This window comes from Pinus tabuliformis, chromosome 6 (assembly GCF_031772625.1).
Source record: "Pinus tabuliformis cultivar Carrire ecotype Pingquan chromosome 6, CPIR1, whole genome shotgun sequence".
NCBI classification, from domain to species: Eukaryota; Viridiplantae; Streptophyta; class Pinopsida; order Pinales; family Pinaceae; genus Pinus; species Pinus tabuliformis.
The window spans coordinates 1,573,001,530-1,573,020,059 of record NC_142292.1 but is presented as its reverse complement, the minus strand read 5'-3'; positions in this window follow the sequence as shown (position 1 = coordinate 1,573,020,059).

Here is an 18,530-nt window from a genome sequence, read left to right as displayed (position 1 = left end):
GGGTTTCAAATGGTCATAGTTTCCCAAGAGCAGTGAATTTTGGAGCCCTTGTTCTAGGACACAAAAGATCTCAGAGCTGAATCAGATCCTTCCCATTACGTAGCTCCTAGAAAGAGCTTTCCAACTATATGTGGAAGTCCAAAAATGGAGTCACGGAGTATAAGATAAAGTATTTTGAAGGTCTACCTTGGAAAAGCCCAACAAACCAAAAAATGGCTAAGTATGGAGGGAAAATCGCAATCGGCGATCGGCTATCGGCAGATTCCTGGGGCTCACACTTAAGTATTATTGGCATTTCTCGGCACCGAAGGCTGATATTGCAATCCCGAAAATTGAATGTCATCGCAGGCACACAACCACAACATACTCCAAGAACTCGCGGGGGTCGATTTGCAATATAATGTTGTATCATCGGGGAAGGACTAAAACAATTTAACATAGGAGAGGCAGACAAAATAGGGATGGGTGACCCCCTTTCTCTCTCCTCCACGTGGTGGTATCCCGCACCCCGCAGTCCCACATTATCAGCGATCGCAGGAACAGGGAGGCTGCTCCCGCAATAACCTTGCAGGATTGCGACCTTGTGGGGGCCGATTTTACGATATAAGGTGAAATCTCCGGGGGAGGTACGAATTTTATTAACAAAGGAAATACTGACAAAACAAGGGTCGAACCTCCCCTTTCTCTCTCCTCCATGTGGCATCGAGATCAACGATCGACAGAGTTTGTTGTTCCAAATGGTTGAAAATCATCAATATTGCGATATAGAGAAAAATCGTCATGGAGGGCCGAAAAATAAATATAAAGGAAAAGCACGAAAAAACATGATTGAGAAGGACTTTTTCTCTTTCCTCCATGGGGCCACATGGCAACATGTGATTGGTTCTCAGATCAGACATGGCAGATGACGTCACAAATGATGTGGCAATACAGATGCTGACATGGTAGGTGGACACATGTCACTTGGTTTCGGCGTTTTCAGGGGTCCTATGGGGCCATTTCTAGGTTAACCATGTCACTAGTCATAGGGTGACACGTGGAAAAGATGATGTCATCCTGCATATCAGTGATCGCAACTGCTTAGTGGAAAAACTTAAGGGAAAGTGTATTCAGCGTTGGATGCAGGATTGCGATTGCGGTAAGAGAAAGGGTCCCTCAGATGCGATGTTCCATAGGATGTATTTCATAAGGTTTTCATGTCTGGGATATCCACTGATGCAATGTAAGGGGTTATTAAAGGTTTTCCAAGTAACAAAGGAAAAGGCCCCCATGCGACAATTGAAAGCCTTAACGCCCAAAGGACTAAGTGTTCGTTTCAAGCCCTTGATCACATAAAAGAAGAAGTGGAAGGGGGATGTATTCCCAAGGGCATAAAGGACAGTCGGGCTCACCTGTTTCACGGTGTTCCTATGTTAAAAGGACATTGTTCGAAAGTCTCCCAGGTACTCCATGAAACACGACACCAAACTTTTTAGGGCACCGATATTATCTAACAGAAAGTTAAAAGGGCATATGAGTTGGCAGCTATTTCAGAGGCTGTTAAAGACTGAGAGTGACCCAGAACTAGCCGAGAGAGGATTAACCATGACTTAGCAGGAACACACCAGGACAAAAGGTCAACAAAGAAGAGTGGCATGAATATATTTCCAGAAACCATCATTTCAGTTGTGATGGATTAATTCCATTTTGTTGTTTTGATCATTGTATTTTTATTCTGTTTTGCTTTCAACAAAGGAATATCCCTGCTGTAATAGTTAGAGGATTTACGCTAAAACAACCATTCATACAGACAACTTTAAATTTCCACCTGAATATATTTCTATAACTAATTTTCGTACCCTCCCTCTCATTATAAAATGGAGGAAGAAACATTGAAGAAAGGTTATGAATTCTAGGAAAAACCTGTATGTTCTTCTAAAGTTGTTTGGATTCCAGATCTACATCTTTCTTAATATGAATGAAACAATGGTGATTCCCATGTTCGAGTATTAAAATATGTTGTTTCTCTGTTAAAATTCCATTATGTTCACACTTCCTCTCTAATTTCAAGCAATTATAGCTGCCAGAAATATCTCTTATATTCTTACAGATTCATTGGTGTTAACTAGTTAATACATATGCCTGTATGCAAGTCTGAGATTATATCTTTAAATGTGCACTTCCTGAAATCATAACATTCACTCTTCTTACATCCACCTGTCTATCTTTAGCTCAAATAAGTATAGAACTCTTGATGTTTCAAGCTCTATGTGATGAGTTATTATTCTCTTTCTCTTCTTTCATTATTCTGCAAAATCTGATTAAACTGTAAGTCCTTGATTACTCGGCCTCCACTTGTTTTTTTCCTTATTCTTATGAGTTGTATATGTGAAAGGATACGATACATACATGGCTGATATCCTTGGATGAAGGAATGAACCCATGTTGTTATGTGTATATTTGTAATTACTATGTGTAGAAGATGCATATGACGCCTTCGGTTTCTTGAGGATCATATGATATACATAGAATTTAGATGTGCCTAGGCACTAGTCTTGTAAGCAATCCAAGGTTATTTCTGGGAGAGACAACAATGCCAATGGAGAGGTTGTTGAAAAAGGATGCTATGTTTTGCTGGGATGACGACTGTCAGAAGAGCTTGGATGTTCTTAAGGAGAAGATGGTTACCACACCAATCCTAATATTCTCGGATTGGAAGAAGGAATTTCATGTGCATGTGGATGCATCTTATATAGCGTTGGGAGTTGTTTTAACTCAACCAGGGGAAGAGATATTGACCATCCGAATGCCTTTTCACGTAGGAAACTATCTAAGGTAGAGGGAAACTAAGTCCTCTCGACTATAACTCCATGTCGCCCCACCTCTTCTCCAAATGTGCATGAGCACTCATGGCACAATCGTCATCCTCGCCTTCCATGTCAGCTTTCGCTGGAGCAGCCTTCGATTCAGAAGCTTCCTCCTTGCCCTTCTTCCGGGGGCATTGTGGCATAATGTCCAAGTTCCCCACACTTGAAGCATCTGACCTTGGAAATATCCTTCTTCTTCTCCTTATGTTTCCCTTGTTGTCCCGATGATGCGAGAGCTGCCCCCTCCTCCTTCTTGACCCGGGCTCCTTTGCCGCTACCCCCTGCCTTACTAAACCTCCTGATCTCTTCTTGTCAAAGATCTGCTCACATCTCCTCCCAACTAGGGAGAGTAGCTCTGCCCAAGATACTTTGGAAAAATCTCTCCCAATCCTCGGTGACTGCATTTAGGGCATTCCTGACCATAAACTCAAGATCTGGTGTAGACCCCACGGAAGTCAATTGGTCTCTAATCCCTTGCAACCTGAGGAGGAAGGGATCGATCTCTTCTCCCTTCTACATATAGTACTGTCTTAATTGATTTTCTAATAGCATCTTCTACTGGATGGAAGTGCCCTGGTACAAGGTGGTCAATGTCTCCCACATCTCCCTTGTTGTTTCTTTCTCAACAATGTGTGGTACTACATGATCTTTGACCCCGTCTAGGATCATGCACTTGGCCTTTGCTTGGGCCTCCTCGTACTTCTTTAACAGATCAACATCAATCGGAAGAACAACTACTTTCAAGGCATAATCCTTGATGCAATTTTTTTTAGGATTGCCAGGATCCTAGCCTTCCAAATGACGAAATTGGATGCTCCATCCAATCTATCCTGATCCCTCAGTCCATGGGCTGCCATCTCTATTCAACAAATATTGGAAAAGTTCTCTTCTCCCTCTCCTGCTGCTAATCTAGCAAGACTTAGATCTAGATTTCTTTGGTGCAAGAAACCCTCTAAGGAACAAGCTCATTTAAACTCCCTTTGAGTCCTGATTTCCTTCAAATAAATCCTCCAGCAAAATATCGAATCACTCCTCTCCAATCCTCCTTTGTTGCTGCAACTTGGATCTAGATTTCTTTGGCTAGAAATATTTCAATGCAGTGACTCCCTCTACCTCGACTTTGTCTCCACAGGCACTATTCTGCACCAAAAGAAACAATGTCCCACCAGCTCCTCAGATTGAATATGCTGTACTCCCCCAGCCTTGGCAACTGAAGAATTTGAGCTCCTCTAGCTCTGCGCAATCATTGTGTGAGCTAGATTAGATCCTCATGGCCATTGTGTCACTCCTTCTTGGTCTGGTTAGATGGCATGCATGGCTCTGTGTGAGCCTGATCTTCCCCTCTCTTCTTCTGCGCTGACCTAAATAGTTGACGCAGTTACTGTGTGGGCTCCTCCTAGCTACTGTGTCACCCTCACCTGGGTCAGAATGCTGACACAAGCACTGCGTGAGCCTCTGCGTCACCTCTTCTACACTGTGTCACTCTACCTCTGTGTCTCTGGCTCTGGAACAACTCTGTCCCTCAAGACATCTTCCTCTCTGCATCAAATTCTCTGGATCTCCCAGATGGTGTCTTTGGTCTCCTATGATTTGCAACGCTCTGATACTATGTGAAAATTTCTGAATCTACACATCAGAAATCTACTGCAATCACTGGTTTATCATCTCCTACTTGTTTTTGCATTCAAAAAGTTATTTAATTATTTAAATGGTGATGAAAACACTATTGCAGACTACACATACATACAGATCATGAACTGAAAATAGAACGAGACAAATACACAAGGGACACTGTTATTTTTGGACAAATGTCCCCAGAAAAACCCAATGCAGGAAAATCGGTGCAACAACTCTGAGGGTTTTCTATTATTAAGCAGTAGTTTTGAATACAACTTTGGATTCCCTCTCGGCTATCTAGTTACAGAGATAAAAATATACTAGTAGAAACCTAAGTGAGATTACCTCACTTCACCGAAAAAAATATCTCCATTCCGACAACTGGACTAACTGTCCCTGGCGACAAGTATGTTGCCCCTTCGCAGTAGTTGCATGGGCATGCGTGGAGAACACTAGGACATTGCGATGCCTCCTCTACCTCCTAGAGCTTTGACGTCAGTCTTCTCAGCTGATCTTGCTGCTTCTGGGTTGAATTCAAATTTCTACTGGAGGGTTTCTCTACCCTAGCTCTGGAAATGTGTGGGCCCTTCCTAGCCCAGTGTCAGTCTCCTTGGGTTTGCGTTGCCTCCTCTAGTGTCTCTTTGCCTCTCTTTGCTATGTATTCAAGGTCTTGGAGAAGATCATCCAACCTCAACTATCCCTGCCCTTCTGCTGCAACATATCACTTGTTCAATTTTCTCAGCAAACATCACCCTAGAAAAATCGAACTCACTGATCTCTCAAGTGTATCTCCAACTGACCCTCAAGCCTCCTCTTATACTTTTCCTATTGATGAATCAATGGCCGAGATTAAGTCCCTAATCAATGGCTAAGATTAAAACAAACTTGATCCTCGTCACTTAAGTTTCTCACCCATATTCTTATTAATACCAATTAATATTTTTATTTTTGTAAGTTTAGAATTAGGAAGCCATTAAAAATATTAATTATTTTAACAACTCCTCATTTGGGTGGAATTTCTCTAGACGATTTATGGGTTTTGGAGATCTCATGTATTCTAGCCTTTCCGCAAAATTTTGGAGCTAGAGCACATCCAATGCTACCCAAAATCAACAAGTACGGCATCCGTTCCTGAAGCGCCTATGACATCAAACCAATATGTTCACATGGTATCCGGTAACTTAGGTAATCCTCAAGTAACCCCATCTGGTGTTTATTACCCACCTGGGGGGAAACCACCTTATCCTCCACCTGGAGGACAACCTGTTGTCAGATCTTGTCCTACGATTGGAGGACAACCTGTTGTCGGATCTTGTCCTACGATTGGAGGACAACCTTTTACTAGAATTTCTAGTCAGATTCCTTAACTCGGTCTGGGTCAACGTGTTGTAGCTCAACCTTTGATTGCTACTCCTTACCCTGGGATGAATACTATTTGGAACCCTGATTTTGATCAAAGTTTTCTCTAGTTTCCAATTTTATCAACTTGCTCAGTCTACTAGACAATATATTCCTTAAGTACCTATTCAAGTATTGTTGTACCTGTTTAGTATCCTATTCAGGGAATTCTACAAACACTTATCCAACATCCCATCCAAGGAATTCCTCAAACACTTGTTCAACAACCAACTCAACAACTTGTTCAAAAACCAATTTAACAACTTGTTCAGAGTGGACCTCAAACACCTATCCAGACACCTGTTTTGCAGTCGGTTCCAAGTTCACATTAGACACCCATCCCGAGAGTATCAAAAACGATTGTTCAAGTTACCCCTCAAATACATGTTCCATAAACTACATAGACTATCCCTTGGGCATTTGCATATCAAGGTCCTACCATCTAGTCTACACCATAGATTCCTATCAGACAACCTGGTATATGAACAAGGCAAACACCTTTTCAAGGCCAAGATTTCCAAAGACCGCATTTTCAAGGTCAATATTATCAGGTTCCACCTTTTCAAGGTCAAACACCTTTCCAAGGTCAAGCTTTCCAAAACCAACCATTTCAAGGTCATTTTATCCAAAGTCAACCTATTCAAAGTCAATTTGTTCAAGGTCAATCTTTGCAAGCTCAACCTGTACAGGGGAAATATTACTTGGGTAAAATGGGTCAAATTCAACCTTTCTATAGTCAACCATACCTAGTCATACTTATCAAGTCCCTCTTCAACCTCAACCTGGTATGATTCATCCTGGTTACCCTAGTGGAATGCAAATTCCAACTGCACAGGCTATTCCAGGATATCTTGGGTATCCTCCTCTAGGGGTTAGACTTAACCCGCAAGGTTATCAAACTCTAAAACAAGACCCTAATGGTAGTTACCATTCATTTCAACCATAGATTTATCAGATTTATCTCGACTAACAAATGATCCTATTTATTATTATCCTTTTTGGTCAACGATTCCCACCAGGTTACTAAGTGATTTACCGAAGTTTGAAGGAAAATCGGGAGAATACCCATCCAACCACGTGATGAAATATCATATTTGGTGTGCAGAAAATTCCTTAATCGATGATTCCATAAGACTTCACCTTTTCCAACAAACTTTAACCAGTTTGGCAGCCAAATGGTACATTGATTTACCTTGCACTTCTTTCCATAACTTTAACTCTCTAGCAACAACATTTTTGACCCATTTCCAACTACTTATTTGATAAAAAAATGGTACTGAACTATTGACTTCCGTAAAGCAATCAAAATCAACTCACATTTCCGATCATACACATGAATGGAGACGTAGGCGTCGGTTTGTCAAAGTTTTTATTCTATATCAGATTTTCATTGAATGGTTTACGAAGTCATTGCTTCCCGTTATTATCGAGGATGTTGCTAAGGGAGGTGTTGTGACAGAAGAGTAGGTAATTTCTTGTGCCCAGTACTTAGACTTAGTCTATACCCAATGTGGCACCTTGTATGAGAAAATCCTGACTCTACCTCGTCCAACAATTTTGAATGATCAAATATATTCAACTCCTATAGTATCTAATGTCGTTGATCGTATAATAGGTTCTATCAGCCAACAATCAAAGGGTAAAAAGAAAAATTTTAACAGTACTCATACTTTGGCCATACAAGATTCACCGGCTGAAATCCTTTCTCCGGGAGTTATTTCCGAAATTAGTTGTAGAATCATTTACTGGCAAGAGTCAATCATCTAGAGGTAAAAAGAAGGGGGAAGGTAAAAGAAAACAAAATGCTTCTTCGAAAGAGAAGCCCACTAAAAACGAACCTACTGACGAGGAAAGGAAACCTCATTATCCTTGCCTTATATGTAATGAAGATCATTATACCAAGGAATGCTCACATCGGCTAGAGGTTACCAAATTCATAAAAGGTTCTCCAAATCCCATTGTTTTGAAAGATCCCTTTCCTTCTCAAGAAAGAAAAATGGTTTCACATAACACATCTTATTCTTCCACATCACAAGATATCATGATGATTTCTTTGCAGCAAGTTATGGTAGCAACAAGATCAAAATATTATGGATCTAAGGGTCCTATAGACAATGGGAACAAGACTAGTTCATCTGGCCAACCTTTCATTTCAATTCCTCCTCCTCCTTCTGAACCATTACAGATCGAGAAACCGAATCCTAACATGATGATTTGACCACCTCCCAAAGGTGTTCTTCAAAAATCAGCTTTTAACCCACATGCTAGAGCTGCTAATAATAACAACATTGTTGAAGACATGCCTATGTCTCCTTCAACAATGTTATCTCTAGAAGTGCTGCAAACATATCCAGCACAAAGTAAGTTACTGTTTCCAACTATTGGAGAAATTGATATGTAAGATTCTAATGTTATTATCTTTGATCTTGAAATTCATTTACCTAGAATCCCACATCAAGTGGCATTCCAGATTCCAATTTTTGTCCAAAGTAGGCGAGTGTTTCGCAGAGTTATTGACGAAGGAGATTTTACGTGTATAATGTCTATTTCTTGTTGGAAATATTTAGGTTCTCAAACTATCAATGAGTCACCTACCACTTTGAAATCCTTTTATGGAAGAGGTTTTCGCCCTTATGTAATCCTAAATGATCTACCCTTAGAGATAGAAGGTAAAATGGTCGCGATCTAAGTTTAATTTTTTGATGCTCAACTCGATTATAACCTTTTTATTGATCGAATTTGGACCTATGCTAAGTCTGCAGTGGTCTCATCACTTTTTCGTATGATACAATTTACTCATAAAGGGAAAATTGTCAAAGTATACTAGTTGTCTTACTACAATTCTGACCCTAACTGTATGAGTAACGTTCCTTTTGTCGGAAAAACAAGTACTCCTTATGAGGATATTGGTGTTGGTTTTCTCAAAGACTTATCACTGGTGGGAACCTTTCCACTCCCTCCACTGAAATTTCCTTCTAATTTTGTCAAGGTTAACATGATCACATCAACCACTATGGAATCTTTTGATTTGTGGATAGTGCCTTCAGAATATGAATTGACCTCCTATGGTGACAAAATGCCTTTGACCCCACTTGAATTGGATTATCATGAATTTCAATCATTTTCCGACCCACCATCTTCTGAGATTGATTGAGAGAATGCGATCAATGATGATTATTCTCCTTTACCTTGGTTACAACCGATTTCACTTCTTCATCCTTTCGACTATATGTTTCTGACTGATGAAAGAATTATGGAAGTCATGAATTTTGCTGAAATTCCATGGGATGATTATCATCATCGTTCATATTTTCTCCCTAACCCTGATAACATCGAGAATCATTTTTCAACTATATTTTCGCCTAAGATTGTAGATAGTCTGAAATGGCCCATATCTATTTTTCACGTTGAATCTGAAAATAATTTGGGAAACATATCTACAACTATTTCCATTGATATCTCAGTCAAAATAGGGGTTATTGAAAGTATTCACATAGGTGCTTCGTGCTCCCCTTAAGAAATTCAAATGTTCAAATCCCTATTTCAAGAATTTCATGACAACTTTGCTTGGTCCTATGAGGAAATGTTAGGAATTGACCTGAGCATTGTTGTACATGAGATTACGACTTGCTTGGATGAAAAACCTATTAGGCAACGATTACATTTAATGCATCCATGAAAGTATGTTGCTATTAAAGCTGAGGTCGAGAAACTGCTCAAAGCAGGTTTTATCTACCTGGTTCCCTTGACTGATTGTGTGTCCAATATTGTACCTATTAACAAGAAGTAGGGAACCATCAAAGTATGTGTCAATTATAGGGACATCAATAAGGTTTTTCCAAAGGAAAACTATCCTACCCCCTATATCGATAAAATCATTGACAATTGTGCCGGAAATGAAATATTTTCATTCATGGACAGATTTTATAGCTACAACCAAATCAACATACTCCCAGTTGATCTATATAAAGTTGTGTTCATCTATCCATGGGGGACTTTTTCTTATCAAAAACTCCCATTCAGTTTGAATAATGTTGGTGCAACCTTCCAACAGGTTATGTCTTACACATTTCATGATATCAAGCATATTGTGGAACCTTATTTGGATGACCTACTAGCTCATTCTCTAAAAAGAGAAGATCATCCAACGCATTTGAGATCTATCTTTATCAGGTGTCGTCGCTACAATATACACTTGAATTCTCACAAATGTGTTTTTCGTGTGCAATCTAGTCGATTGCTAGGATTTTTTGTTTCAAAGGAAGGCATCTGTGTCTATCCGCTCAAGGTTGAGGCTATTCTGAATTTGCCTTCTCCTTCCAACCTCCACTAACTCCAAAGTTTGCAAGGGAAAGAAAACTTTCTACATCGATTCATCCAGAACTACATTGAGCTAACTAAAGGTTTTACTCAACTGTTGAAAAAGGGCATCTCATTTACTCAGGAAGAAGTGGCTCAAAAAGCCTTTGATGCACTTAAACATGCGTTGACCCATACATCATTGTTGCATCCTCCCAATTATCATCGAGACTACTTTTTGTATTTAGCTGCATCTGATGTCACCATTGGCATGGTTTTAGTTTAGGAAGATGAATTGAATGATGAGCATGTGATATATTACTTGAGTAGAAATCTTACCAAAACTGAAGCAAAATATGCACATGTGGAGAAATTGGCCTTGGTAGTCATTCAAGTTGTCCAATGATTTCGTCACTACATTCTATTGCACAAAAAACGATGATTTTCGATTGCAACCCTATGATTTATATTCTTACGATACAATTGCTAGGGGGCAAGTATTTCGAATGGATAGTTATCCTGCAGAAATTTGATTTGGAATTCATAAAATCTAAATCTAAGAAATCGCTAGTGTTTGTTGAATTATTGTGTGATTTTCCCTATACTGAGACGGAAACCGTGGCATAGGATTCTCTCTAGACAAATCCCTCTCTCTTATTAGTACTTTATACCCCTAGTATGGAGATATCATCATTTATCTTCAAACCCAAATGTTTCTGCCAGAACTGAGTTGAACCGATATTCATCGTATTCGGTACCAATCCTAACAATACATTATTGCTCACACTTTATCGTTGTGCTGTTGATTCCATCTTCAGACGATGTTTAACTCATGAGGAAGCTAAAAAGGCATTGAATGGTTGCCATTCTGGAGCTTCCACTACACAAAAGATCTTGCATGCGGGGTATTTTTGGCCTTCGATGTTCAAATATTGCATAACTGCGGTCCCTAAGTGCCACAATTGTCAGATCTATGGTCAAAAAATGCGTGCACACCCAACTCCTCTTCACCTAATCATTATTGTGGGTCCTTTTGCTAAATGGGGCATCAATTTCCTTACATGTAACCATCACTCGGTTAGGGGGCATGGATACATTATCCTTGCAATATATTATTTTACGAAATGGGATGAGGTGATGCCTGCATATAAGGACGATGGTGAAACAACAACCATTTTCATATTCAATCATGCGATTGCTAGGTTCGGGGTTCCACAAGCCATCGTTGCAGACCATGGTAGCCATTTTTGAAACTTTATGATGACTGATCTTATTGCGAAGCTATGCCTGTGTCATGACAGTTATACCCCATATTACCCGCAGGAAAATGGCCAAGTAGAATCCATTAACAAGGTTTTGACCACCATGATTAAATGGATTAATGGGATTCATAAATGAGATTGGCATCTAATGCTTTTCCTAGCCTTGTGGGCATACTACACCTCCGCAAAAACTTCGACTAGTTTTGCTCCCTTCCAAATGGTTTAGGTGTGGAAGCAGTTTTACCTATTGAATGTGAAATACCATATTTGAAACTGGAAATTGAATTATTATCAACCACTTCTTCAGAGGAAGAACATTTTTTGTACTTAGCATGACCAGATGAGACTTGTTGTGATGTTGCATTAGCTAGCGAGGCCCAAAAGAAACAAGTTAAGGCACAATATGATCGAGATGTAAAACCTCGTTCATATTTAGAAGGGGATTAGTCTTGGTCTCTAATCAAGAGTGCGATAAGTTAGACGCTGGTAAATTCAAGCCCATGTGGTACAAGCCTTATATTGTAAAACATGCATTGGCAAAAGGGGCCTATGAACTAGTTGATTATGATGGCATTCCTTTAGGAAAGCCTAGAAATGGTCTTTACCTAAAGAAATATTATGCTTAGATTGCTCAGTGAAGAATTTGTATATTTTTGTATCATATTTTATGTATGGAAATTTTTAGCAACTTTTTACGATTTTCTGCTACTTCTCCTGCTTATCTTATGTTACACTTGATTTGAAGATGTCGACGCTCCCTCAAACTTACATTGTCTTTGTTGATGGCACTAGTCATAGTACTCAGAATTTGTCTTCTGCAACTTGGGTTATTTATTCACCCACATATGAGTTAGTTTCTATTCATGGGATATGCCTTGGTCGAACAATGAATAACATCACAGATTATAGTGTAGTGATTGAACTATTATATGACACCATTTCATTTGGCATTCGTCGATTGATTGTTAGGTTAGATTCTCAACTCATAGTATTACATTTAAATGGTATCTATTTAGTTAGAAGTGCTTTAATGTTAAGAATTTTTTGTGGGTTTGTCTCTTGGAGAGAGAGTTTGATTACATTGAATATAAACAAATTCCAAGAAGTTTAAACACATTAACTGATGCATTGGCTAATTATGTGTTAAATTGGCATTTGTAAAACATCTGTAAAAAATCAAAAACAATATTCATCCATATATTGTACAATATAGACTGAAATAGAAGTAGTAGTTTTCATTAGTCAAATTTCTGTAAAAAGTGTGCTTTTTACAAAAATGTCATCCAAAGACATGAGGCCCCGTGACCTTTATTATCCGAACATTTCGATACATTATCAAAAAGAAAAAATCTATCCCTAAAGACTAGCATCTACTCATGGTGATCATGGTAGTAGACAATAATACATGCTACTCTTTGTAGCAAGCGACTAATAGGTCCAGGAACCCCCACGGTGTGCCTCTGATAGCGGAGAGGCAAGTCATCAATCCCGACATCTGGTATGTCTAGGGTCAACCTCTCAAGGTTGTGTTCCAGCTCAGTCAATGCCTCTGTTTTTTTTGGGTTCTACACTGTAGGAGCTACTAGCTTCTCACCGCGCCTGTCATATTTTCATAGCCCTACTGGCCTCATCGGGCCCACATCTACATGATCATTTCAAACAGTTAGTTTTGGATGCCAAAAAACAAAAACAAAATTGAAAAATTCAAAAGAAACCAAAGTGTGAAGTTTTTACCCAGATCGCCCCACTGCATTCCGGTTGGCAGTGGCATATCTGGATCACCTGTGTAATCCATACATGCATATGGAAAATATTCAATCATGATGATTTAATTTTCTAGCCATCCGAAGAAATAAGTAGTATAATGGATTGTTAGGCCTTCACCACCTCTGCGGAATGCCATTAGTGTGACCCCCTTCAGCATGCGAGGATCTCAAGTTCCTTCTCTCTCTATGGCTACCTATGGAGCGAGAAGGATAATCCTCTCTAGAGGAAATGAGATGATAAAGGAACCATACCCAAAATTCTTGAGTTTTTCGGTTTTGACTCTAGTTAGTTTCCCTTTGAGGTTGGAACCTACCCCTTCACACCAGTTGAATATTGTAGGTTGCTTTCACTCTACGATGATATGCATGTGAGCCTTTGTAATCAAGTGAAGAGATGCACTTCCACATCGTCATGCAACAGTGAACCCAATAGCTATCAAAGGAAGCCTCTCTATGGTTTTGATATCAATTCTCCCATATTTGAGAGAATCTCCTCAAAAGACATGTTGCACTAGACAGGTGAAATTTGTTTCACCACCTCGCTTATGTCCATACAAAGAAATTTCCACCCCACAACGTGGGAGCCCATATAAGAAGTAAATTTCATTGGCATCGATAGTGAGTCTATGGTCTCCAATCACGAAGCATTCTTCTTGTACATTCCACTTTCTCACTATCCACTCCAACAACTCTAGTTGGGGATTCATGCCCAAAATAATTAAAATCTTATACAATCCATAGTTTGTTAATGCATATATTGTCTCTGGATGGTTCAAAGCAGCTATATCTCATTCTTCACGTTCACACTCTCTCCACTCCAATTTTGTAGCCCAAACCCCTGCAAAACAAACATGTAGGACCATTAGAAAGAATTGTGGTAAATTTTTGCAAAAAAATTGGATGTTTTCAGTTAACTTTTTAATGCCCTCAGCGTTGTACACGGCCGCATGAGGAAATCAGTGTGGATGTGTGTAGTTCTAGGCCTAGAAACTGCACACATCTCATTTTTCAGTGTAAAAGATTTAGTTGGTGTGCACAGGCTCGTTAAGGGTGAATTGCGCACACTGAGGGAAATTTTCAATTTGAAAACCCTTCCCAAAAAACCAAAATACACGTTCAAATGAAAAATAAAAGCAATGAAAACAAAGATATCAGAGAGATAATTTACTTGGCGAAGACGACTCGAGATTTAGTCCAACGGTTTGCCCAGAATATGCCTCTGAACTTCTTGGTGAAAAGTACAATCTATCACTCTCAAATAGTAATTTTTTTTTACTTTTTTGGGTTTTTATAAACTTTTAGGCCTATTAAGATATTATTTTTCATCTATTAGCCTTTAAAATCCAAATTTATAATGTTTTTTACCATATTTTTGAGTAATGATGAAAGTTTTTTAGTTTAAAGTGTGCGGATCATAGGTTGTTTACAAAAATTAATCATTTTGGTGTTGGGTGTATTTTTATCACTGTTTGAACTCGTTAAAAACTTATGGAAAAATGAAACAAGGAGTTCCCTTTATGTCCTTTTCAGACTCCCTAAACGTGAAAAGATTGTTGAGTACTTGACTGTTCGAACTCGTAAAAGTAAATGAACAATCGTCTATTCAGTATAAGTTTACCCCTTTTATGGACTGAACTAGATTATTTACGGAAAAGGTATACGTTGACTAATCATGGTCAATAGAGTTCTCTCCTACATTATTTTACCCCTTTTCGGGCTTGAGAGACTAAATGTATGAAAAAGGACATTGTGGAGTTTACTAATGTTTTTCTCTTGACATGAGTTTCGTGTCGTAGGCCCTCCTACGACGTGTTGCTTCCTATCAACTTTAGCTCACTATCTAAGAAGTTGATCTAGAAACCTTCAATACCTTGGAGCCTACATGCCTTAATGGCATGTTTCTCTCCTTCAACGATAGGTTCTCATCATTGACCTTCGATCGAAGGATTCTATGATTTTTCAACATCAACGCATATATTTGCACTTCATAGATTGTACTGGAAGTACCTTGAGATCCATTCCCATTATTGGTGGTGTATCTCGTGCTTGTTAATGGTTCACATTATTGATTGGTAATCAAGTGGCTTTTACCATGTTCGTCGACGAGACATTCACTCACATGGATAGATTCATATTACGAATCGAGAGATGGATATCAAGACCCTGGATCTAGTTTCATCCATCTAGGCTACATGGAGTTATTAAATATTCATGATTGTAAACATAGATCCATTGATGGTTGCGTCCATACTATGCCATCTATTGACATGGATCTTTAGATGTATTTCCGTACTGATTCTTTGAGACATTTATACTCTGAGTATGGGAATGCCTACCTCAATGATGATTATATATTGCATTGTAACATTTGATTGATTTTTTTAGGTCTCTAACTGTAGTCTCTAACCCAAATCTTGGCATGATAAAGTGCTACAGTCATCAAACATCTCTTTTGACTTTGCACTTTAGGGGCAATCTGTTACACATCATTTTGTCGCATTAGGAAAATGACAATCGGTTTGGACCTTTTTCTATCCATCAATGTGTTCCAAGGCATCCCCTTACAAGGCTAGAATCCAAACTATCCCAAAGAGAATGAAATTCCTGGATCCCAAGGCTCAAAAACCTATTTTTGGCTTCATGCGCAATTCCCTAATCAATTTATGCACATACACGTAAGAGTCCATTAGAAATTGCACAGAAGTGTGCGCTATCTTACACTATGGCCTGCGCATATGACTTAACACAAGTAAAAATAAAAAGTAAAATCTAGAAGAATTGTTAATCGAACCTTTCCCAACTAAAAAGATTCAAATGGATGCGTATTCAGCCCTGATCCCTCCCATCATGAAGCTACTTCCCTCTCTTTTTGGAACCCCTATCCCACCATTTGTGGATCTCATTCCTTGGGAAATGGATCCCAGACTTCCCCCTCTTGGCCTATAAAACGAACACAGGCCTGAGGATTGGGGGGGACAATTGAAGGTAGGATTATGTTGTAGAAATAAGACTAGGAGGCTATTCATCCAAGGAGAGGGTTGGAGATTGTGAGAAGATGCTTGTAACATCAAGGCTTTGAGTTTGTACGTTTATTCTCCATTTTATTAATATAAAACCATTTTTTCTTTCCTGATATCATTTGTGGGATTCCTTGATCACCCACATAGCTTATGATTTCTTATTGATTCAATTTATGATATATGTTGAGTTAATTAGTTCATTTGTCTTTTATGATATATACTAGATGATTTGATCCTTTGTGTGTTTATGTCTAGGCAAATCTCCTTCAAGACGTCATGGAGAAGTTGTGGAAAGCATTGGAATGGTCTCTAAAGCATCAAGGATAATCTAACGTTCGAAGGCACTGAAAGTGCCTTCAACAGGAATTTCAATTAAACGGTAAGTGATATCTCTCATATTGTTTGTTTCAAGCAATCGTAAGCTAAGGAAGGGTAGCAGTTATTTCTTGTTTGTTACTAGATTTCTCTAAGGTTTAGGGAGATCTGTCTTGTCCGCAAGAGGGATTAGTCTTCCTAACACTCTTTCCCCCATATCTCTCTCTCTCTCTCTCTCCACCCTCTATATCTATATCTCCATCCATCTCCCCCCAACACACATTCTCTCTCTCCCTCCCTCTCTTTGTCTCTCTCTTTGTCCCTCACTCCCCCTCCATTTATATATATATATATATATATGTCCCTTTTTCTCTCTCTTCATCCCTTAGTCCCCCTCCATCTATATCTCTATCTCTTCTTCTTTGTCTCTCTATCCAACCCCCCAAACATACACTCTCTCTCTTCATATCTATTTATCTCTCACCCCTACCTCTTCTTCCTCCTCTCTCTCTCTTTATCTTCTCTCTCTCTTCCCCTTCTCTCCCTCTCTCCTTCTCTCTCTATTCCCTTTTTTCTCTCCTCTCCTCCTCACTCTATCTCCATCTATACCTTGTCAATTACTCTCTCTCTCCCCACCTTTCTCTCTCTTTATTTCTTCTTCCCTCCCTCTCTCTTCCCCTCCAACTCCATCTCTCTTCCCCTCCCTCTCTCCTTCTCTCTCTCAAGTTGTCCCTCTCTTCCTTCCTCTCTTTATGTTTCTCTCCCACCTCTCTCTCTCTCCCCCCCCTCTCCTCCCTTCATATTTATGTCATCCTACCTCTCTCCTTCTCTCTATGCCCCTCTCCCCCCCTCCATCTTTATGTCTCCCTCCCTCCCTCTCTCCTCTCCTTATCTCTCTCTCTCTCTCTTCCCTCCTCTACTCTCCCCTTCACTCTCTCCACCTTTATATATATATGCCTTTGTTCTTCCCTCCCTCTCTCTCCCCATCCAAATCCTTCTCTCTCACCCTTCTACTCTCCTCTCTCTCACTCTCTCTCCCATCTCCCTCTCTCTCCCCCCATCACACTCTCTCTCTCCCTCTCTCTCTCTCTCTCCGCCCTCCACCTATTTCATTATCTCCCTCCCTCACTCCTTCTCTGCCGCCCCCCCCCCCCTCTCCCCCTTCCATTTTGGAAACTAAATCACTACTGAGAGGGTGGGTGAATCAGTAGTGAAGGAACTTATAAAATTTTTCTCCAATTAATTATTATTTAAACCATGCACAAACTCAAACACATAATCAAAGAGTAGAGCATCAAACATAATCCAGAAACCATGAAAACATTCCAAAAAGGGACACAAGTATTTCTAGTTGTTAGGTCCCCATAATAATAGTGATTACCCCATTACTATTGTAGTTGTATCCCTTATTAATATTGTTGTGCCCCTATTGTCCCCATATTGTTATTACTGTGCCCCATAGAATCCCTCTATTGTTATTTTTGTGCCTTTATATTATTATTGTTAGGTCAGCTGGGTTATATTGTGACTCCTTAGACTCCTATATATAGAAAGGAGGTTTTGTCATTTGAATCATCAAAGAATCATTCATTTGTGTAATATAAAGGAGGTTTCCCTCTCAGAGAGGCTGAATTCTAAGGTGTTGATCTATCTTTTCTATCTTTTTGTGAGCTAGTTTCATAACATTTGGTATCAAAGCTTTGGATTCTAGGGTTTTTCTGCTCCAAATAGGTCATCATGGCATTATCTCTATAACTTTTTTTTTGGCGACATTTCAGAAGTGAAAAAAAAACCCATTTGAGGCGAAATCGCACTAAACCTTGGGTCCAAATTTCAGAGCTTTTCACGCAATATTTGCGGAGATATGATCTGAGGAATTTGGTCTTTTTGCAGACTCCTGAATTACATTCCAAACAGGTGACTCGGGGAAAATCATCATAACATTCTCTCTAAGCATCGGATTGAAATTTTATAGAAGGTACATAAATAGGATGGACTGTAGTTTCT